The 26160-nt window shown below is 45.7% G+C and overlaps 1 long non-coding RNA gene across 1 annotated transcript; it reads right to left on the bottom strand.

Annotated features, from left to right (window-relative positions):
- Positions 1–473: 473 nt before the first annotated feature.
- Positions 474–11155, bottom strand: LOC146352753 (uncharacterized). Its single transcript, XR_014787378.1, has 3 exons — positions 10736–11155; positions 7089–7182; positions 474–2490 (listed from the first exon to the last, which is right to left on the bottom strand). It is a non-coding gene; the product is annotated as an uncharacterized LOC146352753 (long non-coding RNA).
- Between the last annotated feature and the right edge of the window lie 15005 nt (positions 11156–26160).

Here is a 26160-nt window from a genome sequence, read left to right as displayed (position 1 = left end):
TTGGTCCTCTCCTCACAGGCCACCAGTCCTGTTTTCACTTACTCAGAGTCCTTCCTTTATATCAGAGGTGTAAAACTTCAGGGCTGTGGGTCAAATCTAGCTTTCCAGTGGTCCCAATCTGGCCCTCTGGGGTTCCCCAGAAGGCCATGTTCCACTAACCACTGACCGTTTGGTGGTTTCCCAGCTTTTGTGCAGTTTTTTCTCCATCCTAAAAGGTTGAAATGCCTCTGCTAAGGCTTAGTTGCTGGCAGCACGAGCTATAAGCTAAAATATGGTGGCAGTTTTGGTAGTTTTAGCCCCATTCCTTTTGCCTTCAGCCCCACCCACCACTGAATGTGGCCCCCGGGAGCTTCTCTGAAATGGGATTCAGCCCTCAGTCTGAAAGACATTTTGCAATCCTTTCTTACATTATGCTCCTGTAATGTTTGTTGGGTTCTCCACTCAATAAGGAATGAGGCTGGAGGTCGAGGGTGACTTAAACACTTCTTTATTCATGTATGAAGGTTGGTCGCCAACAGGTGGGAACAACAACCTTCTTCTAACAAGAACACATTCTTATACCTGAGAAATGAGACAACCCAAGGGCCAATCACAGTACAGCCTAATGGCCAATCATAATACAGCATACTATTGCACATGTCATACATTACTCAAGATTATTCCTTATCATATGATGATTCCTAAATTAGTACAGATATTGCAAAGCTTACAGAAGCCATTGGTTAGCAAGCAGCAATTTCTAACTGTAGGAGAAAAACAGGAAACATATGGCATATTGATCAAGCTTTCTGAGCGCCCCTACCGAGTTCCCCTTTCCATTAGACCTCGGAACCTGGAAGCCTTGACCCTTGATCCAGGACAAGGTTATCCAGGTCAAATGACCACCTTAGGATAATTAAATCCTCTCATGTTAGAAGAAGAACAACAACTTCCAAAGAGGTAGTTGCATTTGTCGGTTGCAGCAAAAACAACAAAACATCTTGTAGCAACTTAAAGACTGACACATTTATTATGGCATATTCATGGACTAGAGTCCACTTCATCAGATGCGTGAAGTGCCATCCTGAGTTGCCATCCTCCTATACACATGGGTGTAGAGGAAAACATAATTGTGAGCAGTGGGATTAAATGGCAAACAAATTCAGGAAGTGCAGTTTAAAGTTCATTTAAAGCTTAAGGGAGCAATCCTATCTAGATAGGCAGCTGCCTCCAAACTCGGAGGCAACGCCTATCCAAAGCAGGGCAGGAGAAGTACAGAGGGGATTGTTCCCTCTGCGCTTCTCCTGCCCTGCTTTTTCAGCTAAACAGCCGATTGCGGCTGTCTAGCCGCAGGAGGACAGAGCAGGGGAAGAGGCTGCTGTACAGCACATAGAATATGTCTTACAGGCAGTTACGCTCTTCCCGCCCTGGAACGCCCCCAGCCACGTCCCTTTCCGGCCGCTCTGTGCTCCTCTTGCGAGTGCGGAGGATGGGGCTGTTCCACACTGCTTCCGAGGCAATGCAGAAGTGGGGGGAGGTCAGTTCCCGGAAAACAACATATCCTATGGCAGTCTAGCCACTGTCTAGCAGCCATAGGATTGCTCCCCACATGTATGAAAAATAAGCACAGAGATCAGTAAAAACAGCAGTCATTTAGTATTGTTAAGTATATTAGCACCTATAATGGTACAAGAAACCAATGTCTGTATTCCAGCCCAAATTAATAGAATCAAACTTCATTAGTAATTCTTATTAAGGTCTTTCATGCTGGAGGCTCTCTTTGAAATTCCTGTTGAAGAATGGCAACTTTCAGGTCAGCCATTTTCTCATGGGGAAGACATAGGAAGCCTCAGATTTCCAAAGAAAGGTTCCACTCTAGATCCAAGAAAGGAGGCCATGCCCAAAGTGATCCAAGGCAAAGCAACCTGCTTTCTGAAGCACAAAGCAGGATCTGAACCAAATCTTGTCTTCAGTGCACACCCCTAATAAGGCCTAGCTCTCAAATGTGCAAATTGTTTATTTTGTGTCCATAACAACATCAGTAGAGTAAGTGCAAAACAGGGAAGTAGTAACAACTATACTTATAGTTAATAGAATACATTAACAAAATGGCATGGCCTTACAAACATCTGTCCAATTAAAAATAATAATATTTATAATGATAATGAACATAGTTATTCACTCTTTCTCCAGGCAGTGTGTAAGCTTGTAGCATAACAGTCTCTGAAGAAAGTAAATAAAGACATTTCCACAGAAAGAAACAAGAAAATTTGCATTCATTTGTAGTACTAGTTGTACTTCGCTTTGCAGAGAATGTTAACTGGAAAATTGCTCTCTCTCTCTCTTACCATTGCTGTGTCACATTGACATTTAGAAAGAAATTAAGTACAGATACTGAAGGAATCATCTGGATGAGAAGTATTTTTTCCTGATATGCGAAACTGAATTGATAAGATATTCAATAGGCACATAAATTACTTCTGCTCCAAAGATTTTGCATTTCCATGGAGGCTGCAAAGAAAGAAAATCAATATACAAACAAATGCAATATTGGAACATAAATCTTAATCATTAATAATCTATCTTCATACAATAATATGTGGTTCAAACATATTTACATTTTGCTGTTATATTTTATACTTCTTTTTGCAAAAGGCTTTTACATTTGGCTAGGAAAGGGGATTATATTAAATAAAATAAAACAAAACATATTTGCTCTGTGATGATATATGCAGCCACTATTTTTCTCTCCATTTAGACAAGGCCTGTACAACTTGCAATTCCCCCAGGTTTTCCGCATGGAAGCAGCTTTGGTTGCCCTGACAGATTACCCATGCTGGGAGAAAGACAAAGGAAGTATGACTGTGCTCATTCTTATAGAGTCTTTGCAGTTTTGATACTATTGCTCATGGTGTCCTTCTGGATAGCCTGTTTGGGTTGGGAATCGGAGGATCCGTACTTCAGTGGTTCTGTTCTGGCTTGGATGGCTGGATCCAGAAGGCGGTCCTAAGAAACTACCGCTTGACCCTGTGGCTGAGGATGTCAGAGAAATCTGCAATGGATTCAATTCAGATTTCTGTGAATCTGACCTACAGATTCCACAGTGGACTGGCTTTTGCAGCGGACTGGCTGGAGGGATTCTGTGGACTTATGGACCAGCTTTTTACTTGGGGGGGGGGTGGATTTGTGCAAATTTGCACTTGTGCTAATGCACATCAGTGCAACTGTAAATTAGCACTAATGTGCATTAGTGCAAGTAGAATGAAATTTTTCTACGTCCCTAAAAAAGATCTGATTCCATCACTGAGTGGATGATGGAATGAAAGATGCTTGGCAATCTGCAAAACACAGATGGAACAGAGTTAACAAGCTGTATACGTCCCTACCTGTGGCAGTTAGGTTATGGGGTCCCAAGAAGTTATATCATGCAGTGCCAGCTCCAGGTTTTTGAGGGCCCGTGGGCAAGACTAGGGATGTCAGAGCGCCTGATATGGGGGCGGAGTCTGATGGACTCCCCCACCCCCGCTCGGCCCCCCAGACTCTCTTTGGCAGACGGCGTAGCACTTACCGGACTCGTTTGCTGGGCACCTTGAGGTCCGTGAACGTGGGTCAGCCACCCGCTCCTTCCCCGAGCTGCCATTGTTATGCAAAATGGCGTCTCGGGTCTTTCCAGAAAACTAATGTTGCATAGATTGCAGCCATAAAGGGGCCATCTGTGCAACATTACAGGCATAAATGGGCCACTTACACCTCTAATATTACATAGATGGCCTCTTAACGGCTGCAATCTATGCAACATTAGTTTTCTGGAAAGACCCGAGACGCCATTTTGCGTAACAATGGCAGCTTGGGGAAGGTGCGGGTGGCCCTGCAGCACTTGCAGGCCACTCACTAAGCCGTCTAGGGGCTTGTGCAATGCAATGAGCAGGCACAGGCAGCAGCAGCAGCTTGGCAAATGACTGGCATCCCCAGATGGAGGTGAGCCCATCCATCGAGGCAAGCCCCACTCCATGGGCCCCCTCCGTCAGTGAGTCCACCTTCTCACTGCCATTGTCACCAGCTGCTATTGCTCCTCCTCCTCCTCTTTGGGCCAATCTACACTTACAGTTTTTTATGCTTCCAATGCGGTTTCGCCCTCCGTCTTTCACATTACGCCGTCCATGCCTCATATTGGAAACGCAATTTCCCGCTTCCCTGCTACTGCTTTCAATACCCTGATACTCTGGTATTTCCCATTCATGTGCTCTGCTCTTCTGTGTTCGTCACTGTATAAGATCGTAATCCCCTCCCATGCCTGCCCATATACAGCGGTGTTTGTATTCCCCTCCTGTCCAATCACAGCTCTCAACGCGCCCATGCGGTCTTCCGGATACTGATTGCATAGCTTCCTCAGCGCTCAAAGTTTCTTCATCAACCAGCAAAGGGCTGGATGTGCGCGCACTTGTCTGATCTCGGAAGCTCAGCAGGGTCAGCCCTGGTCATTACTTGGATGGGCGACCGCCTGGGAATCTGGCTTCCTACACTGAGCAGGGGGTTGTTCTCTCCCTTCAAATGACACTAAGTTTTACCTCCTTCTATCCCCTGCTTTGGCTTAAAAAAAAATAAAAAATTAAGGCATTATCTTCAAATCTTCAAAGAATTGTAGCTTCTCCAGCCCTATTTCTCTGTACACTTGCCCGGGCAAGCCCAGGTAAGCATAATTTTGTTCACATTCCCCACCATGCTCGCAGCACGGAAAGAAACACACACACATATCCAGGCAGACAGTCATCACTACTCCAGACTAACATCAATAAAAATGTCCGTGGACAATTTTAGCATCCTCTCATGAGCGGTGGACAAACACAGGGCAGGCTTCGAAGCTTTGAAGATGCTAGCAGCCCCCCCAAACCCAAGCGCTGGCTGCCGCCACTGCTGCCCCTCTTCCTCACACCGGCTGTCAAGGGCTGGCGTGGGGAAAAGAGCATCGGGAGATGCCCAGCCTCTCACCCTGGCCTCCAGCAGGTGGCGGGGGGGGGGGAGAGAAGAGGATAGGTGCCTCCTTCTTCCCTCTGCCCCCACCTGCTACAGTGGTGGTGGTGAGGGACAAGCTGGTCATTTCCCCTAAGGCCAGGAGAACTTACGAAGAACAACCAGCCTCCCTCACGCCACTGTAGCAATGATGGGAGGAGGACGAGAGGCGCTGCCTTGTTCCCCTCTTCTTTCTGAGGGAAGTGGTGTCTGGGGGGTGGGCGGAGTGGCAACTTCTCCCTGGGCTTCAAGCCCCAACAGGATGCTCGCACCATCCCTACACACACACAGGGTCAGAGAAAGAGAGGTATGGTGGGTGGGGGATCGGCTAAAACAGGAAGAGTTGCCGCTCCTCCAATGAGAGCCGCCTTGCTGGAGAGCTGGAAAACAGCGCAGCGCTGGAGTGTGAACCATGCTTGTGCATTTGACGAAGTACTGGACTGGGGAAACAGGGTGAGTGTGGATAATCACGTTTTAATGCGATTGTGTTTAACCCGAGAGTATGCCGACTTCATTGCGATGGCGGGCGCAATGTAAATCGGCCCTTCCTCGTCATTGCTACCACTTGCTTACTTGACAGGCAGAGAGCCAGTAAGCAAGTAGACAGTGGCATCAGCTCCTCCTTCTCAGCACCACCATTGCCTGGGCCAGAGTGAGAGGTAGCTGAACAAGCAGGCTGCAATGGTGAGGAGAAGTAGTGTGTCAGTGGGTCACTGCTGGGATGTGGGCCCATGGCAGGTGCCTAACCTTGCCTACACTTGATGCCAGCCCTGATATCATGTGTTGCCTTCTACATGAACCCACTGGGAAAGTTCATCCAGAGATTTAGGGCAAGGTATCATCAATATGCTGGTGTTACCCAGCTGTACTTCTCTTTTTCATTGGAGTCAGGTGAAGCAGAGTCAAGTAGAAGTGCTTGGAATAAGTAATAGACTGGATGAGGACCAATACACTGAAGCTCAATCTACCTATGATGGAAGATCTTGGTAGGTAGCTCATCTGCTCATGGAGCTGGGGTTTGACCCATTTTGCATGGGTCAAACTCCCCCTGAAAGATTATGTTTGAAACTTGGGAGCTTTGCTGGATCCAGCATTGTCACTGGAGGCGCACGTGGCTTCTGTGGCATGCAGTGCTTTTCACTAGTGAAACTTTAAACTGCCTAGAGAGCTTTGGCTATTGGGTGGTACAGAAATGTAATAAATAAATATACCCACTTAACTGAAAGTAGCTCCCATTAAATGCAGTGGGACTTACTTATGAATAATATATAGGATTGCAGTGTTAGGCTGGTGCACCAGCTCCAACCCCTCCTATGATAGCCTGCTCACTGTTATCTATCCACTGGTAACCTGTAGGTTAGATTATTGCAGTGCTACATGGGGCTGCCTCCGTAGACATCTTGGACATGTCTTCAGTTAGTACAAAAGGCAGCAGCTAGATTGCTAACTAGGATTGGTGGCTGGGGTGTGGGAAGAGAAGCAAGAGCAGCAGCATGGGGGGAGGGAAAGAGGAGGAGGGTGGCTGGCCAGCCACCACCAGCATCATTGTCATTGGGGGGGGGGAGGGCAGCTGGCAGCTGGTGCTGTCCCTCATTCTTGGGGAGGAGACAAGCGAGTAGCTGCCTCCACCATCATTGTGGCCAAGGGGGACAGAGAAGGCAACAAGGGAGGGGGAAGGAGGAGGTGGGCAGATCGTGGTGGTGGCAGCCACAACCATAATCACCATCATTATCAGGGGCAAAGGCAGGCATGGCCAAGAGGAGAGGAGAGAGGGCAGTGACGTAACCTCCCATCTCGGGCAGTGTGTGTGTGTGTGTGTGGGGGGTGGCACTGGCCCTGACTGTTGCTACTGTAGCAGCAGCCATTTCAGCAACTGTGGTGGCAAGTGTAGCAGTGGCCAAGTAGAGCGTGGCCCCGAGTACATTCCAGGGGGGCAATGAGGTTCCCTGACTCCCAGAGGTTGCCCACTCCTGCTTGAAGAGATGCATTAATTGGCTTTTGCAGCCACCACAGCCTTGTGGCATAGGGGGCCTCAGGAATTAACAAGGGCCAAAAAGCAGCAAGGGAAGACTGATATTCAGATACTGATTTGAACTAACCTGCCAGTTCTTCTTTGGCTGCAAGCTCCTGCTTAATGCTCAGTCCTTTCTTCTGCAATACACCTACTGGATTGGGGACACTCCATTCTGTTCCCTAAGGAAAATGTGGTTAAACATTGAGGTTTTAAAACAAAAAAAGTCATTTCACTCTTGATTTTGCAAACATTCACTTAACAACATTTACTCCTTTAATGGGATGATGGGAGTATGTGTGGGGATGAAGGAAGTCTGCCTAAATGAGCAATTCACAGCCATGGTCTTTCATGTGTGAAAGGAGTCTCCACAGGGAGATCTAGGCAATTCATGGGGGTGGGGAGAACTGAGTGCCTCTCTGGATGCTTCCTCAAGCCATTTTGTGTGTAAGTGTGTGTATGTGTTGAGTATAATACTTCACTTGCAGCAGGGGTGGCTGAGAGCTCCTTCAAAGACTATGGATTAGGAGTGTTTACCAAGTGTGTGTGCATGTACACGCCATCAAGTCTGAAGTGGCTTCATGCATTTATTTCACAATGGCCCAGTTCAGATGTAACAAAAACCCATTATTTTGTACTATGTGAACAAGCCTGCACAAGCCTTGAGTTTGCATACTCCCCCTCTCCTCTTCTCCTCTTTTGCACCAGAGGAGTAGATTGGAAGCATCTGTAAAACGCACCATAGTTTCCTGTGACATTCAAACATGGGAAACTGTGGTTTATTTAAATTATGATTCAGATCAAACCATGGTTTAAGAATCAAGTTTGTTCTCAAGCTAGTGCTGTGAATCTGTCCTCCAGTTTCCCAAAAGTTTCCCTTTCCCCACCCTCTGAAAGAAATTTCCATTTTTTTGCCTCATTCTCAGGGCACTTTAGAATTCCTTTAGAATTCTTTTTGACAGTGTTTTTGAGCTTACCTAATCATTGTGAGATTGCCAAGTGTGCTGTGTGTCTTTAATATTTTATTACACATCACTGTGCAGCCTCCCCACCTGCCCATACTCCCTGATCTGGAAAAGGCCCATGGGAGGAGTTACCTTATGACATCATCTCCTGGGCTTTAATAATTAAAGTTTAATTGAAGCATGGAAGTTGGAGAGGCTGCAGAAGATATAATTGTACAATGAAAGACAGGGCATCTACACACAGCCATTGGCTACCTCATAACTAAGGGCATAAGAACCCTGTACGCTACCCATGAGAATTCCATGAGTGGTTTTTTTCTTCTTTGTTTTTTCCCTCCAAAAGCAATTTATTTTCTATCAAGCAAGCCAGTTGGTTACCCATGAACACAGTTTGCAGAGAAAAATCAAATCTAATAAAAGGTTTAAGTCAACATTCAAAGTGTTACATCTTTTATCTTTACAGAACTTCCTTAAATACAATGTTCTTGGTCTAAACTCCAGGATGGCCACTGTAACATCCTTGTACTGGTCCATCGATGACTTGAATCTTGAGGTTTGCCAATAAAAACACACAACTCATGGCAATGTAGAATTGTCCATGGCAGAAGACAGGTGTAGGCAGATAGATCTAAGAAGAGATTCATGAACTCTGCCAGGCTTGATCGTTGAGATGGAAGTCTTGTCCAGTTTGAGTGGCAGCTTGAATCAATTGTAAACTGTATGGCCACCCGTCGTAAGCATGCATGCCAGGCCAGGTCAGGCAACAGGCACACACTTCTTGTCTTGGCTGCGCATCCTGACTTTGACTTATAGTGAAAACTTGTTATTTGTGGAATCTGTGTGTCAAGAGCTTTCCCATGAAGTCTGTTTTATCAGAATCAGTCAACAGGAAGGCAGTCAAAAAGGGATGACCAACTAATTCCCAACTTTGAATTATATATATAAGATTGAATGATTTTTTTTTTTAAATGCAGAATAAGTTTTTGGGCATATCACTATTTCAAACCATAATTTAAACAAACCACAGTTGCTCCATCTGGATGTCACCAAAAACTGTGGTTAGTTTCTCCTTTTCCTGGCATGCAAAAGTAGAAAAGAGGGGAGGGTGGTATTTGAGTCTGAGGCTTGGGCAGGCTTGTACATATAGTGAGAAAACATGGTTTCCTGTTACATCTGAACCAGGCTTCTATGGATATCAATTGTACATGTGCCTGGGAGCAGTTACTGTTCCAAATGGGCCAATTACTGTTTCCTGATGTAGGAACTGAAACACAAGAGATATCTAGCAATAGTAAAACATTAATATACATTTCTGGAGACATCCTGCCTTACATTTCAGTTTCACTGCTCTGCTGAGCTGGGTGAGTCCTTGGGTTATGGACTAATATAATATAATATAGACTTCAAAAGAAAATTAGTATGGACATGGACTCATTCAGTTCAGCAGATCACTGAAATTTAAAGCAGAAAATCCACAGAAATGTATGCACAGCTTTGCAAAGTATATGCCTTTCCCTGTTCAGGAAAGAAATAGAATGGGGAGTAGTTATTGCTTTTCACATTGTCCATTCATGGCTGAAGACTCTATAAGAAATATATGGAAGCTTATAGCCAAATACTTCATACATAGTCAGGAATAGATTTCTGTGGGCTTTCCAAGCTATAGTGTATTTCACATTTCAGTGATCTGCTTAACTGAGTCCTTGTCTGTAATAATTTTGCAGCCAGCGCTTTTATTACAGACTTCTATAATTTGTTTTTACTTTGATCTGATTGGCTTACATAGTTTTACTATTGCTAGATACCCCTTGAATTTCACTTTATTCAACTCCTGCCCCCACATTTTTGGCACAATTGCAATTTCCTGTACCACAGGGGCCAGGACCATTTTTAAGCCGAAGGACTGAATTGGCCCCAGGCTAAGGCATTGAGGGCAGCATGCCTGCAGTGGGAGGGGTCATGCAAGTCCCTCAATAACACTCCCAAACATTCTCACATTCTCTCTCTCTCCTACACACACATGCTTACACACGTTTCACACAGACACACACAGAGACACACATAGTGAGCTGACTTCACTCAGCGCTCACCTTCCCATCAGGAAAAGTGATGGACAAGCAAAGCCCTGGGAAAGTGACACTTCAAAGTGTCAGAAGGTACCATGAAACAGTGGCTACCTAGTGCGCTGTCTTCACTCCCTCTTGTCTTTCCCAGCCAAGAAAGGAGAGAGCAGAGTAAAGCGGACCAAGCCAGTGGCGAGTAGCTCAGTTGGACACTAGTTTTGGTCCATCCTGGCCTGGAAAAGGCAAGGGTGGAGTGAAGCCAGCTTCTGACTGAGGCTGCAGCTCAGACAGCAGCCGCTCTCCCCCACCCTTTCTCCCTTCTCTGAGGGAGTGTGACTTTGGGAAGAAAGTGGAGTGCTGATGATGGGGAGGTGCCTCATGGGAGAGCTTGGTAGGCCAAATGGGGAAGCTGGGTGGGATGAATGTGGCCTGCCAGCTGGAGGTTCCCCCTTCATGCTGTAGCATGTACAAATAGTAGACTAGTTATCTGGCAGGTTTTCTTTAGGGTGCAGTTGGACACAAAATGTGCAGTTGGGAAAAACGGTGCAGCTGGAATGCTGATAGATGTGAAGCTGGAAAAAGGGGGGGGGGAAATTAGACGTATGTGTATGAGCTTATTGAAAACTTAAATGACAGGCAGTTCAGTTTCCATACTTAAAGATAATTGCCCAAACCATATTAAAACAAGTGCTTATTTTTGCCCAAACCTCATCTTCTTCACCATCTTCAGGCAGGTTACACTTCACCATATCCTTCTAGGTGCCCTTAAAGTACTCCTGTTCTTGCGCCTGAGGCCTGTCTTGCAGCCTATGTTCCTTCTTCTGCAACCAATGCCAACAGCTAGCTTGGGATCTCAGTCAGCTAATGGTGGCATATTATGATGGATATGCAGATATAAGTTTTCTGTTTCCACAGAGTCAGGCCCTTTTTTTGCTTCTGAGCGCCACACTTTCACTAATGAGCCTCTCGATGTTGGTGCTATAGGGTTGGGCGGCAAGTGTGCAGGTGAAAATTGTAGTGATGTTCTTGTAATTTGCCAGCCCTGTGGAGAATATGACTTTGTCCCTCAAGCCGCGGCCTGCACAATCTCAGTACACCCTTCGCTAACCTATTCACCTCCCCTCCGCAAGAAGCATAACTGATGAGCTCACACACACATACACACATCCTGATTATAACTGTGGTGACTAGGATTTGCTCTCTGTGATAAAATCATTATTGTCCCTGTAAAATATGTTGAAGGTTCTGCTTATATTTACTGTTATGGTATACTAGAGGTTAATGGGGGCTGGGCTCTTCGCAAAATGGCTGCTCAAAAACTTCATAGTTGTTCCCCGTAGTAAGGAATGTGTGTTACAACACTCTAGTATAAAATCCAGGGCACAAACTTGCTAATATCAATATACCTGACTGTTCTTCAGTTTGTCTGGGGACCTCGTGCCTCTTTGCCTACCTAATTCAGTCTGTATAGCCTTGCACCTTTGGGGCCTAGTAGCTGAGGCCTTGTCGCAGACTCAGCCAGTCTGAGATTGTCTCTGAGCTTGTACTGCAACTGCAGCTGCAGCAGAGAGAAAACTAGAAGGGTGGAGAAGGAAGGATGAAGAACCTGCAGGCCCTGCACAAAGAGCTGGAAAGAGAGTTGGAGACCTGCCCTGTGATATTTTTTTCCCAAGCTGCCTGCTGAAAGAGAGAGAACTTAACTGTGCATCCATGGCTAGGTTCTGTTGAAGGGCTGAGCAAGTAGAAGTCTGGTAGGCACTGGAGATAGTTTTTGGAGTTCATTGCTGATTAGGACAAGCACAAGTGAAGATCTGAGTCTGATTCTGCACAGGGATGCTTTTAGACAGAGACAGAAGGAGGAAAGTGGTTGCCCTGCTTTCCTTTAACTCATATATATGCCTCTCACACCTGAGCCCACAAATACCCAAACAAAAATACCATCTGGTGTCAGGAGTCATCCTGTTTTCTCTGTGAGTTAACAGCAACTAGTATTGAAAGTCTGCAAACCTTATTGACTGCAGGGTAAAATGGACCAGTTTATGCCACCCAGTGCTGGCTTCAGGGTTTTGGAGGCTCTTGAGCAAGACACCCTCAATGGTCCCTCTCCCTCAGTGAGTCTACCTTCTCACTGCTACTGTCACCAGTTGCTATTCCTCCTCATTCTTTTTCTCACCATTGCTACCACTTGCTTGTTTGACAGGCAGAGAGTTGGTGTGCAAGTAGGCAGTGGCATCTACTGCCCCTCCTTCTCAACCACTGTTGTCTGGGCCAAGAGTGAGAGTGAAGTGAACAAGCAGGTTGCAATAATGAAGAGGAGCAACTCGAGGGGGCTCTTATCTGTGGGCCCCTGTTGGGGTGTAATGACAACAACAACAACAACAACAACAACAACATTTCTATACTGCCCCATAGCCGAAGCTCTCGGAGTGGCTTCCAGCATTAAAAAAACAACATGAAGGCCCTTGATGCCACAAGTTGAGTTGTGCTTAACAGGCAACCTTGGTGAAAACTGGAGAAGGTGGGAGCAGAAGGTTTAGCTGTATTTACAATCATTAAAACAACCACTCAGCCTGAAGAGTTTAAAATTGCCCTTATGCTGTCATTGCACTGGGGACAGGGCATTGAAATGGAAATGTGTAACATCCTGAGCATACAAAAGCCCTGCAGAAGCTTAAAAGCATTCAAGGATAGGGTGGCCACTTGCCCATCACCCAAAAAGAGGACCCGTGTCACTAAAAAAAAGAGGGCAAAGAGCGCATAGATTTGCATAATATTTGCATATGCTAATGTATATGTATAGATGCACATTTTGAAATAATTGCTATAATTTAAATAGAAATATGCTCTGTTGTCTGGGTGCCAGTTGTTGATGGCAATGTCAAGGCCCCTGCTTCTCCCTTATGGTTTTTCCTTTTTCTTTACTTGAAGACAGGCTTGGACTGGACAGGCCATCAAATAGAGAATGCCTTCAGTAGAGGACTGTCCTCTGTGAAGTAGTACACCTGGCCACCCTATCAAGAATTTCTAGTATTTTTTCTAGGCTCACAGTAATTCTTGATAGGGCGAAGGGAGTCCTTGAAGCATCCCCGTTGCCCCAAAAGCACAGTCTTGGAGCCCAGATTGCCTGGGCAAGATGCCAGGAGGGAAAGAATGTTCTTTTATTGGCCCATTTTATTGGTGTGTGTATGTATGTATGTATGTATTTAAAATACACAGTATGAATACCCAATCTCACCTGACCCACAGCGTTTCCCAGCTGTTAATGAGAAATGTCTGTCAAGGCAAACGAAGAAACAAAGGGCAAGCACTTCGAAGAGAAAGAAGAAAATAGGAGGAGAAATAAACTGGACTACTACGCCCTGCAGTTGCAAGGAGGGTGCCTGCCCCACTCTTCTGAAAGTAGACCAGGAAAATATAGATGTATTTCTTTAGTGTAACAGTGAACTGTAACTCTAACTTCAATCCAGAAAACAAAAACAAAAACACCACTCACCAGTGTCCTGGGTATCAAAAGTAGGGGAAATTAGACTCTGACCCTTGAACTGCCTTTGCACTTTATGATGGTACAATGAGGACCTCATTTTGAGGTGCTGCATCCTTACAATTGCACCTGGAAATTATGGCCTTTTAAGAGATGAAGAGGAAACAAAATGTCTGCACTTATTATAAACAAATCTATGGTAACAGAAGAAGAAAAGGTAATTTTAGTGACTGATGAAATCATCCTTTTATGATGAGCTGCGGGATCTTCACATGTGCTGTTTATAAGAAAATGGTTTTTTAGAAGAACAATTTAGCTGAGATTAATCCCTGTGAAATCGGAGTGAGTCAGTGTGAGCTCCCATTTTCATAGCTTGCTTCCGACATTGAAAACATCTTCCTCCCATCACAACTACACTTCAGTGAACTCAAGCGTTTCCTGGCTTTATTGGCTGGCATATATATGACATAGACTTCATGCCATGAGAAAGATGCAGCTGTTTTTTTGAATACACACAGAAGGCAAATGTAGTAGATCTCTTATATTTTTGTATTTTGGTTGTCACAGATCCACTCCATTCAGAATGCATTTCCCAAGAGCTGTGTCTTGGCCAAGTTTTGTGTTTACATAATGAGAAGGTTTGAGAAAGATATTTTAATATAATATATAAAAATATTATATTTTTGAAGGATATAACCTGTTCAAAAAGAACAGGAGGAACAGAAAGGGAGGTGGGGTTGCACTGTATGTGAAAAATACATATCTCTGCACAGAAATACAGGAGGATGAGCTTGGTAGCCCCATCGAGAGCATCTGGATCAAAATAAATGGAGCAAAGAATAAAAAGAACCTGGTGGTCGGAGTCTACTACCGGCCACCCAGTCAAGGAGAAGACGAGGATGAAACTTTTGAAAAGCAAATAGCCAATGTTTTAAGGAAGCATGATATAGTAGTAATGGGGGACTTCAATTTCCCCGATATTTGTTGGGAGACAAATTCTGCAAAACATGGCCCCTCCAGGAAATTCCTGACTTGTGTGGCGGATAACTTCCTCCTACAGAAAGTAGAGGAAGGAACTAGAGGATCAGCTATCCTTGACTTGATCCTAACCAACAGAGATGACTTAGTGGATAAAGTAGCAGTTACAGGAACTCTGGGGGAAAGTGACCATGTTGTACTTCAGTTCTTGGTTCTAAGGGAAGCAAAAGCCGAGTGTAGTCAAACGCGTACCCTGGATTTTAGGAAAGCTGATTTTAATAAACTCAGAACAATGATCAGTAAGGTCCCATGGCAAGAGACGCTAACGAGAAAAGGAGTCCAAGATGGGTGGGAGCTTTTAAAAAAGGACATTCTCAAGGCACAATCACAAACAATTCCAACAAGAAGAAAAGGTGGAAGACAACAGAAGAAGCCAATGTGGCTTCACAAAAAGCTTAGGGATGACCTGAAAACAAAAAAGGACACATATAGGAAGTGGAAAGAAGGCCAAGTAACAAAGGAAGACTACAGGCAGGTAGCACAGAATTGCAGGGATGGTGTCAGGAAGGCTAAAGCTGAGAACGAGCTGAGGTTAGCGAGGGATGCGAAAAACAACAAAAAGGCTTTCTTCAGCTACATGCATAGTAAAAGGCAGAGGAAAGAAATGGTGGTTCAGATATTAAATAAGGATGGCAAAATGATAACAGATGACAAAAAAAAAAGGCAGAGGTGCTCAATTCCTACTTTGGCTCAGTCTTCTCCCAAAAGAGGGTCTATGACCCTTCTGGCAAAGGCGAAGTACAGGCTGAAGGGGCAGGATTGCAGCTTGAGATCGATAGGCATATGGTCAAGGAACACCTAATTACTTTGAATGAGATCAAATCTCCAGGGCCAGATGAACTGCATCCTAGAGTAATAAAGGAACTGGCAGAAGAACTCTCAGAACTGCTGTCTATTCTCTTTGAGAAATCATGGAGGACGGGGGAAGTGCCAGATGAGTGGAGGAGGGCTAATGTTGTCCCTGTCTTCAAAAAGGGTAAAAAGGAGGAACCTGGGAACTACAGACCAGTCAGTCTGACATCAATCCCTGGGAGAATTGTGGAGCAGATGATAAAGCAATCCATCTGGAAGCACCTTGAAAACAATGCCGTGATTACTCAAAGCCAACATGGATTTGTCAAAAACAAGTCCTGCCAGACAAATCTGATCTCATTTTTGGATCAAGTAACCTCCCTTGTAGACCGTGGGAATGCTGTAGACATCATATACCTCGACTTCAGCAAAGCTTTCGACAAAGTGCCCCATGATATCCTGATGAGCAAACTAGCTCAAAGTGGGCTAGATGAAACAACGATCTGGTGGATCCACAGTTGGCTACAGAATCGGACTCAAAGAGTGCTTATCAATGGGACCTTCTCAAACTGGGGAGAGGTAACGAGTGGGGTACCGCAGGGCTCAGTCCTGGGCCCAGTGCTCTTCAACATTTTTCTTAATGACTTGGAGGTAGGGATGTACGAAAGTCACTTACCTTTTCGCAGCTTGGCTTCGCGGTGGGGGGGAGGTGCTTTGCTTTTCCCCCCGAAGTTCAGGCGAAGGGGGGGAGGCTTCCCGCCTCACCTGGCCGAAATTCAGGCCGGGGGGGAGGCTTCCTGCCTCGCCCGGGTGAAATTCAGGCCGGGGAGAAGCGCCCCGTCTCCCCGGCCGCAAAACAAAAAGTAAAAAAAAAAAAAAGACCCCGTGATAGGCTACGTAACGATTTACGTAGCCTATCACGGCTAGATTTCCAAAGTCAGCCGTGATAGGCTACGTAAATCATCACGTAGCCTATCACGGGTGACTTTGAAAAAAAAAAAAGCATACGCAAATGGCGGCAGCCCATGGGCGCCGCCATTTGCGTTCCTTATTTTGGCACGTCTAGTCTACGTAAAGATGTACGTAGACTACGGCGAAAATAAGGGCAACCCAAATAGCGTGCCCTTATTTTCGCCGTAGTCTACATAAATCTTTACGTAGGCTAGACGTGCTAAAATAAGGAACGCAAATGGCGGCGCCCATGGGCCGCCGCCATTTGCGTACGCGCTTTTTTTTTTCTTCAAAGTCACCCGTGATAGGCTACGTGACGATTTACGTAGCCTATCACGGCTGTCTTTGGAAATCTAGCCGTGATAGGCTACGTAAATCGTTACGTAGCCTATCACGGCTGTGTTTGTGTTTTTTTACTTTAGTTTGGTTTTTTTTTTTGCAATAGCGGCAGCGGCCGCTCGGGAGACCGGCCGCCGCCCCTGCCCGCGCCGAACCGCCGCCGAACCGCTGCCGGGAGGGACATTCGCCAAAGGTAAGTCCCGTCCCGGGGGGGGTGGCGGGGGTGGTGGTGGAGAATTTCACCACCGATTTCGGGGGGACGAATGCGTTGGCGCTCAGCCCCCCGAAGATTCGGGGAGAAATTCTCCGCCATCCCTACTTGGAGGAGGAGGTGCAGGGAATGCTGATCAAATTTGCAGATGACACCAAATTGGGCGGGATAGCTAATACCTTGGAAGACAGAAACAAAATTCAAAGTGATCTGGATAGACTGGAGTGCTGGGCAGAAAACAACAGAATGACATTTAATAGGGATAAATGCCAAGTTCTGCACCTAGGAAAAAGAAACCAAATGCACAGTTACAAGATGGGTGATACGTGGCTCAACCACACTACAAGCGAGAAAGATCTTGGAATTGTTGTCGATCACAAGCTGAATATGAGCCAACAATGTGATGTGGCTGCAAAAAAGGCAAATGCTCTTTTGGGCTGCATTCATAGAAGCATCGCTTCCAAATACCGGGAAGTACTAGTTCCCCTCTACTCAGCACTGGTTAGGCCTCATCTGGAGTACTGTGTCCAGTTCTGGGCACCACACTTGAAGAAGGATGCAGACAAACTGGAGAGGGTTCAGAGGAGGGCAACGAAGATGATCAGGGGACTGGAAACAAAGCCCTATGAAGAGAGACTGAAAGAACTGGGCATGTTTAGCCTTGAGAAGAGAAGACTGAGGGGAGATATGATAGCACTCTTCAAGTACTTGAAAGGTTGTCACAGAGAAGAAAGCCAGGATCTCTTCTTGATCATCCCAGAGTGCAGGACACGGAATAATGGGCTCAAGGTACAGGAAGCCAGATTCCGGCTGAAAATCAGGAAAAACTTCCTGACTGTTAGAGCAATACGACAATGGAACCAATTACCTAGGGAGGTGGTGGGCTCTCCTACACTAGAGGCCTTCAAGACGAGGCTGGACAGCCATCTGTCAGGGATGCTCTGACTTGGATTCCTGCGTTGAGCAGGGGGTTGGACTCGATGGCCTTGTAGGCCCCTTCCAACCCTACTATTCTATGATTCTATGATTCTATGAAGGGTGTAAAAGCTCCCTGAAGGCTTCCCCCACACCCCACTCCTGAAGCTGCTAAAGGTTGATGGCTACTTTATTGGTTCCTGCAAAGATTCAGTCGTAGAAGCTGTACATAGGGATGTATGAAAGTCACTTACCTGTTCGCGGATTATGCTGATGCTGGGGGGGAGGTGCTCCATTCCTCCCCCCGAAATTCTGGCCCAGGGGGGAGGCACTCCATCCCTCACCCCCCGAATCCTGGCCAGCCGGCTCCGCTCTGCGGGGATTCTGCGGAGCCACCGTCCGGCTCCGCCAGCGGCCAGACATCCAGCCGCTGGCTAGCAGGGACGCAAATGGTGGTGGCCGTAGCCTCCGCCATTTGCGTCCCTGCAGTCAGCCGTGATAGGCTACATAAATGTTTACGTAGCCTATCACAGCTGATTTAAAAAAACAAACAAACACGCGTATGCAAATGGCGGCACCCATGGGCGCCGCCATTTGCGTTCCTTATTTTGGCACATCTTAGTCTACGTAAACATTTACGTATACTATGGCAAAAATAAGGGGAACGCAATTAGCGTAGATGCTACGCTATTTGCGTTCCCCTTATTTTTGCCGTAGTCTACGTAAATGTTTATGTAGACTAAGACGTGCCAAAATAAGGAACGCAAATGGCGGCGCCCATGGGCGCCGCCATTTGCATACGTGCACGCGTGTGTTTTTTTTAATCAGCCGTGATAGGCTGCGTAAACATTTAAGTAGCCTATCACGGTGTTTTTTAAAATTTAGCCATGATAGGCTATGTAAACATTTACATAGCCTATCATGGTGTTTTTTAAAATTTAGCCGTGATAGGCTACATAAATCTTTACGTAGCCTATCACGTTTTGTTGTTGTTGTTGTTTTTAAAACTTGGAAATGGCGGCGGCGGCAGCCTGTCGGAAGACCGGCCACCGCCGCCGCCAGGAAGATCCGCCTAAGGTAAGTCCCATCCCGGGGGGGGCAGGGGGCGGGGGTAGGGGGCAGGGGGGCCGTTCCGCCACCAATTTCGGGGGGCAGAATACACTGGCATTCGGCCTCCCCGAGATCCGTGGTGGAACTTTCGTACATCCCTAGCTGTACAATGGTGTCAGCAAAGAGACATCCTTGGCTAAGTTGTACAATGGCAAAATATATGGTGTACTCGTTCTTGTAGCGTCCTCCATCAAATGTGGATACTCTGCAGTCCCTTAGGGTCCATGTGCATTGCTGAGCTGCCCTGATTTAAAATCATTTAAGCCTACAAATTAATGTACGAAATAACTCTTAAATGCAAAATCAGTGATTCTGCATTTAAGAGTTATTTCGTACATTAATTTGTAGGCTTAAGTGATTGCTTCGTGCATGCTTCCCACTTCCCTGAACAGTAGGATACTTTAGGGGGAAGACATTACAGGTCATTATATTTTGGGGAAATGGATTCGTATTTGTGGCTTATGGTATTTGTTGAATGTGCATTTATTTACAAACCTGCAGGATGGCAAACAGAAGTAATCAAGCACTCAGACAGGCAGTACTAATCTTTAAAGTAGCATGCGTCCCCATTAAAGAAAGACCATGCAGGGCCCCAAGTCTGCTTCTTGCCAATTAGCCCCCACCCTTAAAACCCCCTTAGACTTGTTTTTATTCAGTTGCTGCATTCAGAAGTTGCCTGTTCTTTTCTCTGTGTGTCAGTGAAATGTGACCGTTATTAACATGAAGTGACCATCAGTGTTCATTAAACAAGCACCTTCAGTTGTCCAGCTGCACAAAAGCTCAAAATGAGGGCCAATTTACATACCCGAAGAACATGATGTCTCCACTTGTTTTCAAATCCTGTAGGTTTCTGAGCCCTCTTGATTAAATAAAGGGCCTGCGTGTGACAGAGAATTTACAGTTGAGATGCTCTTGTTTCAGGGGTTTAAACTAGGGATGGACAAGTCTGTCAATTTCAGTTTCTCTCCTTTTCTCATTTTTCCAATCTTAGATTTGATTCATCCTGAACTTTGAGCATTTTTCCAGTCATAAGTTTGGTGCAATCCGTACATGAAAATGTGTAAGCATTTCATGTGCATTTTTCTTAATAATGCATTTTTGAACACAATTTCCCCTAATATTCCTATTTTTGTATGCAATTTTCCCAATATAATGCATTTTAAAGGTTATTTTTACTGAGATATGCATTTTTGTATGCACTTCCCCCTAATATACACATTTTGTTTTTTGTGGCTTGGAGAATTCCATTGCAAAATTCAATCAAGCGTTAACTTTGAAGGATAACTGAGTTTCTTTTTGCTTATTGGTTCAACAGTGGGAAATTAGGTAAGTTTGCAATAAAATGCAAACTGAATGAATTTCACCCCCATCCCTAGTTCTTGAAATCTTGAAAACTCCTGGAGGATATATACTGTGACTATTTTCATCCTTCCAATCTTTATAAAAGTTTGTAGGGCATTTGCATCACTAACTGGTCTCTATATCAGGGGTTGCCAAAAACCTTGGGCCCGTGGGCACATTTGTCATTTTTTTCACAGGCTCATGAGCGCATTTGCCATTTTCCCCAGATTCCCTGCCCTCCCGCAATGCCATGCTCACCTCTGCCTCTTCCTCTTCCTGTGATTTCCCTTCCCCTGCTGCCACCATGCTCGCCTCCTCTTCCTCCCGCCCATGATTTCTTTTCCCTCACTGCTGCGCTCACCTCTTCTTCCTCCTGCTCACAATTTCCCTTCTGCTACTACTGCTGCCACTGCCATGCTCACTCTTCCTCCCCTCGCCTGTCCACCAGCGATTTCCTTCCCCATTGACACCATGCTCAGCTCCTCTTCCACCCGCCTGTGATTACCCTTCCCCTGTCACTGCCACCACACTTCGCCTGCTCATACTTTCCTTCTCCATCTGCAGGTGCTGTGCTCACCTCCTTCTGCTCTCTGCCTTGTTAGGGCTGCTGAGGTGAGCAGGGAGGAAATTGGCTGTGGCAGAGGGGGTCTGGTGGGTGCCCTCAGAGATCCTGGGGCGTGCCCCTGCACCTGCGAGCATTGCATTGGCAGCCCCAGGTCTATATCATGGGTCTTGCCTCTTCTGATTTTTATTTCTTAAGATGTTTTTAAAATTAAAAAAATAATAATTGGGAGGTTGGTAAAGCAAAGTGCTATCCGCTGATGGTATCTTTCTTTGAGTTCCAAACAGTGGTTCTGTGTTTTGGAGCTCAGGCCCTACCTTTGCCTTGTATTTAGGTTTTAATTAATCTCACCAAGTTGAAATTAGTGTTTTGTGACAGGCCAAATGTATGAGTAAGCCCCTGTGGCAGCCATTTTGTGACAGCACCCCAAACACTCTCTTAAAATTACAGATGTGCCCACTGATCCAAAAAGGTTCAGGACCCCTGCTGTATATCATGAGTGCTGGCCACTAATTCAACAAGGGCAGGTACCAGGTAACTTGTCCTCCCATGAGTCAGAGGATGGCTGAAATCTCACTTCAATTCCTGAGATAAATCTGGGGCATGATACTGCCCCAGCCCAACCATCATGCTGTTATGAGCATTAACATCTAGTTCATCAGCATCTTCAGTAACAGAGATGGGTGGTGTCCTCTTCTGGCAAATTGGAGCCCTCGGGCATGTCAGAACAGTTCACATCTGGCAAGCAGTCTGGAGCGGAAGGAGAGGACAAGCGGGAAACAGTTAGGTAGGGTTCAAGCAAGATTAGGATCCCTGAAAACACAGGAAGACAGAGCCCAGAAAGCAGACTACTTGTTCTAACTAGAGCTCAGTGTTTTAGCTGAACCCTGAATCCATATATGCCTCCTGAGCAGGACTACGCTGCTCAAGCTCCACCTCCTGCTACGGACTGCAGACCTGACAAGGCCCCTGATGTGCCAGGCTCCAGCTCTGGACTGGTGCTTAACACTCCATTTCTCCATGAAGGCTTGCTGGGCACACCGCATTGATCACTGGATCAGTGGATTGCGGGGCCCTTGGAGGTGAGTATACCAGCCCCTTATGGAACTGGTTTGGGGCTGCAGTTTCTGGTTCAGACTCAGGAGTACCAGGCTTGGGGATATCTCAGGCCCATGGATCTCCAGTTCAGTGGTGGTTCTCAAGCCCAGGGCCTCCTCCATCAATACCACTAGACCCTTCACCTCTGTGCCTGTCTCCAGGACACTGCTGGACTTCGGGGTCATCATGATGGGCAAGATTTCCCAACTGGGCTCATTTTTCCAAGTCAAAACAAGATGCTGAAAGTGACTCTCCTCTTGTACTGCTAGCCTTCTCTGGCCTTAAAAACCCACACCACCCTCACCGTACCTCACAAAACTCCATCCCCACTGCCAACAACTCTAGTAACTAAGGCCCAAAGTAGGTGTCATGGGGAGATTTGTGCACGTTGCTGAGGGGGCATTTCTACCTCAGCATTCCTTAGGATGATCCTGGTATCATATAGTTGGGAGGGAAATGTGATGTGTCATCTTTCTGTTAGCATTTCCCTATCCCCTGCAGCCAATGATATTGCATGGAAAGGTGGAGGAATATGATGACACCACATATTTTCCTTCCTTCCTTCCTTCATTATATTTCTATACCATCCAATAGCCAAAACTTCCCTTATGTTTCATTAGGGAGACAAAAAGGAAGAGATGGCATTGGTCTGCTCATGCAGTGGAACTTCTGCTCACATGATGGGGTTTCCCCACCCTCTCCTTCCCCTCTCCTATGTGTGCCCCAGATGTGTTCTGGAGAGCCCCACACCCTCCAGAGCAGATTTGGGGGCATACAGGGGTGTTGCAGGTCAGGGTAGGAGAAATCCATTCCATCAATGGTTCTCTTATGCTGGTGGAATGACACCACTGGATACAACCCATGGTTTGTAAGTGCCTGCACATGTCTCTCCAGAGCATGTAGTTTGGGCCTAATAATCCACATGAATTAATGAGCAGTCAAGGTCTAATGGGAATGCAAAACATACCTGTCAGAGTGGGGGCTGAGACCAGTGTCCAATCTTGGTGGGGATGGGTAGAGCAAGAAAGGATAAAGGAGGCAGTTTGAGTGAGAAAGATGTTTGACATTTGCTGTTGTTGACAGCTGCATGTCAATAAGCAGCTTTTTCTGTGAAGGAGAAGGGCTGCTGTAGCTTCTTGGGACTGAAACTTAGGAACCAGACCCATCTCTGTGTTTGCTTTCTTCCCATCTGATCAGCCTGTACATTTATAAGTTAATGTAGGAGCCAGCCCTGTCTGTCTGTTTGCTTTCTTCCCATCTGGTCAGCCTGTACATTTATAAGTTTTTTGCAAGAGGCACAGTAAATCCAGTACTCTCTCCTCACAAAAGAACTGTAAAATGCTTCTCCCCCAAATCCTACTGCTTGGAGAAGTGGGGAGTGTGCAAAACCTAAAATCACCTCAGCGCATGCCATAGGTCAGTGGTAGAGCACATGCTTTGTATGCATAAGGTTCCAGGTTCCATCCCTGACATAGAATCATAGAATCATAGAATAGTAGGGTTGGAAGGGGCCTACAAGGCCATCGAGTCCAACCCCCTGCTCAATGCAGGAATCCAAGTCAGAGCATCCCTGACAAATGGCTGTCCAGCCTCGTCTTGAAGGCCTCCAGTATGGGAGAGCCCACCACCTCCCTAGGTAATTGGTTCCATTGTCGTATTGCTCTAACAGTCAGGAAGTTTTTCCTGATTTTCAGCCGGAATCTGGCTTCCTGTACCTTGAGCCCATTATTCCGTGTCCTGCACTCTGGGATGATCAAGAAGAGATCCTGGCCTTCTTCTCTGTGACAACCTTTCAAGTACTTGAAGAGTGCTATCATATCTCCCCTCAGTCTTCTCTTCTCAAGGCTAAACATGCCCAGTTCTTTCAGTCTCTCTTCATAGGGCTTTGTTTCCAGTCCCCTGATCATCTTCGTTGCCCTCCTCTGAACCCTCTCCAGTTTGTCTGCATCCTTCTTCAAGTGTGGTGCCCAGAACTGGACACAGTACTCCAGATGAGGCCTAACCAGTGCTGAGTAGAGGGGAACTAGTACTTCCCGGGATTTGGAAGCGATGCTTTTATGAATGCAGCCCAAAAGAGCATTTGCCTTTTTTGCAGCCACATCACATAGTTGGCTCATATTCAGCTTGTGATCGACAACAATTCCAAGATCCTTCTTGCTTGTAGTGTTGTTGAGCCACATATCCCCCATCTTGTAACTGTGCATTTGGTTTCTTTTTCCTAGGTGCAGAACTTGGCATTTATCCCTATTAAATGTCAACATCTCCAGGTTGGTGTGGGAAAGACCCCTTCTGAAACACTGGAAAGCCACTGACAGTCTGGGTAGGCAATGTTGAGCTAGATGGTCTGGCTCAGTATAAGGCAACATCGTATGTTCCATGTTGCAGGAGTTTTCCAGCATCAGTTGGGTCTCACATCTCATGCCCAGCCAGATGACTGGCAAGCCAGATAAGACATTGTGAGGGATGTGTAGCTGCTGCTGCTGCTAGCAGACACCCTGCTCCATGTCTTCCCAGTAATGTCTAGTAAAAGAAGATATAAGAGACAATGCTCCAACGTTGCCATCTTTTTGGCCCCAGGTTACTCCCAGGCATTTGACAGCATATGACGGGGCTTTTTAGTTTTTTATCAGGTTCTGGTAGTTTTATTTTTAAGTGGTTTCAACTTGTTTCAAACTCTTTTATATTTCTGAATGCTCAAGGTTTTATTATTATATTTCATCATGCTGTGAATGGCCCAGAGCGCTTTGGCAATTGGGCAGTACGCAACTGGAATGAATGAATGAATGTAGGACTTGACATCATCAAGCTCAGCATTTCCTTGGCCTCAATCCACTTCATTGGCCGGGCCACCGTTTCTAGTGAACAAAGGTAACCTGAGCATGATGATGGTGACGATACCAAGTGATGCATCTTCTTTTACTGGACATGGGGAGATATGGGATGGAAAGATGGATTGGCTCCTCATAACATCTAGTCCCCCTCCAGCAGCTCGCACCCCTACAAGTGTATGAGTAATTTTTTTAATTTTCTGGATGAGCAAACAATTCTTTTGATATTATTTTTTTAGTAGTACAGAGGATGTGCAGAATGACTCATTTCATGTAGCCTATTGTATAAAGTTGCCAACTGACGGTAATAAAATACATTTCTATGAACATAAGCTTGAGACCAGAGTATATTGTCGTGGTTACATTTAAGTATCAATAGCTATTACAATGAAATGTGCTTATTCACAATAAAAGTCCTAACTGGTGACTAGTGAGAAGTATACCTCTTCAATGTATTTGATTTAAACTGAAGAAACCCCTTGACACAAAGCCTGTTTAAGGTACAGTGTTCTACACCAATGCTAACCAAGTACACTGCAAATCTGTGAAAACATTTATTTTATGGTAATATGTAATTATATCAGTACTAGTAATTTTGCATGCCCCAAAGCATTAAAAATTAAAATGAGCCTGCTGCCTGTTAATAATAGACTGGAAGCATTTCAAGACCACGTATTATTCCTTTGCGGTTGATTTCAAAATGCAGTTCTTCTAACCATTTGAATTGATAAAGCTATAGGTTTTGTGTTTCTAAATTTGCTCTGCCCAGACCAAAAGCTCAGCACTAGGCTGCACTTGCATTTGCAGTGTCGCTCTAGAGCACCAACACTGTTGAAGAATTTAAATGTACATTGAAGACAACCCATCGCTCAGCAAGAAAAGGACTGAAAATGTAGTTCATTTGGAATATGTATGCAGGCAGAGAGGGGGAAATTACTCTTTTTACAGCTGAAGCAAATTTGCAGGAATGGCAAACATTTCCTTAGGGAAGCCTCTGCCAACCTTCTCCTATAGTAGACTGGCTAGAGATTAAACACAGCTAGACATTAAAACATGACTTTTACTTGTAGTGTAGTCTCGCTTTATCATAGCATTGAGGAAGTGAATGATTCTTTCCGTCTTGACCATATGTCGATCTCCTACATAGACACACTGGGCAGTATCCAGTGCTGGCAATCTACCAGCTCTAAACATGCTGTGCTAGCAGGAACAACCGTTAGTGCAAGAGGAAAGTAACACTTGCTAGTGCAACCCAAGGAATGACCCAGAATTACCACTTCTGGAATGGGACACATCTTCGCAGAGCTCCCCTCTGTGACCTCCGCTGACTTTTCCGCATTCCAGAAGTTGTAGTTCTGGTAGTTTCCAGTTGTGCTAGCAACATTCCCGCTGTGCTGTCATTTCCACTCATAGCAGAGATATTGGATACTGCCCAATGTCTATATACAATCTATGTTCTGGGTCCA

The sequence above is a fragment of the Heloderma suspectum genome, chromosome 2, assembly GCF_057233095.1.
Source record: "Heloderma suspectum isolate Gila_16-S chromosome 2, 16-S_ref, whole genome shotgun sequence".
NCBI classification, from domain to species: Eukaryota; Metazoa; Chordata; class Lepidosauria; order Squamata; family Helodermatidae; genus Heloderma; species Heloderma suspectum.
The sequence above is the reverse complement of the archived record's forward strand: the minus strand, read 5'-3'. Positions and strand labels throughout refer to the sequence as shown.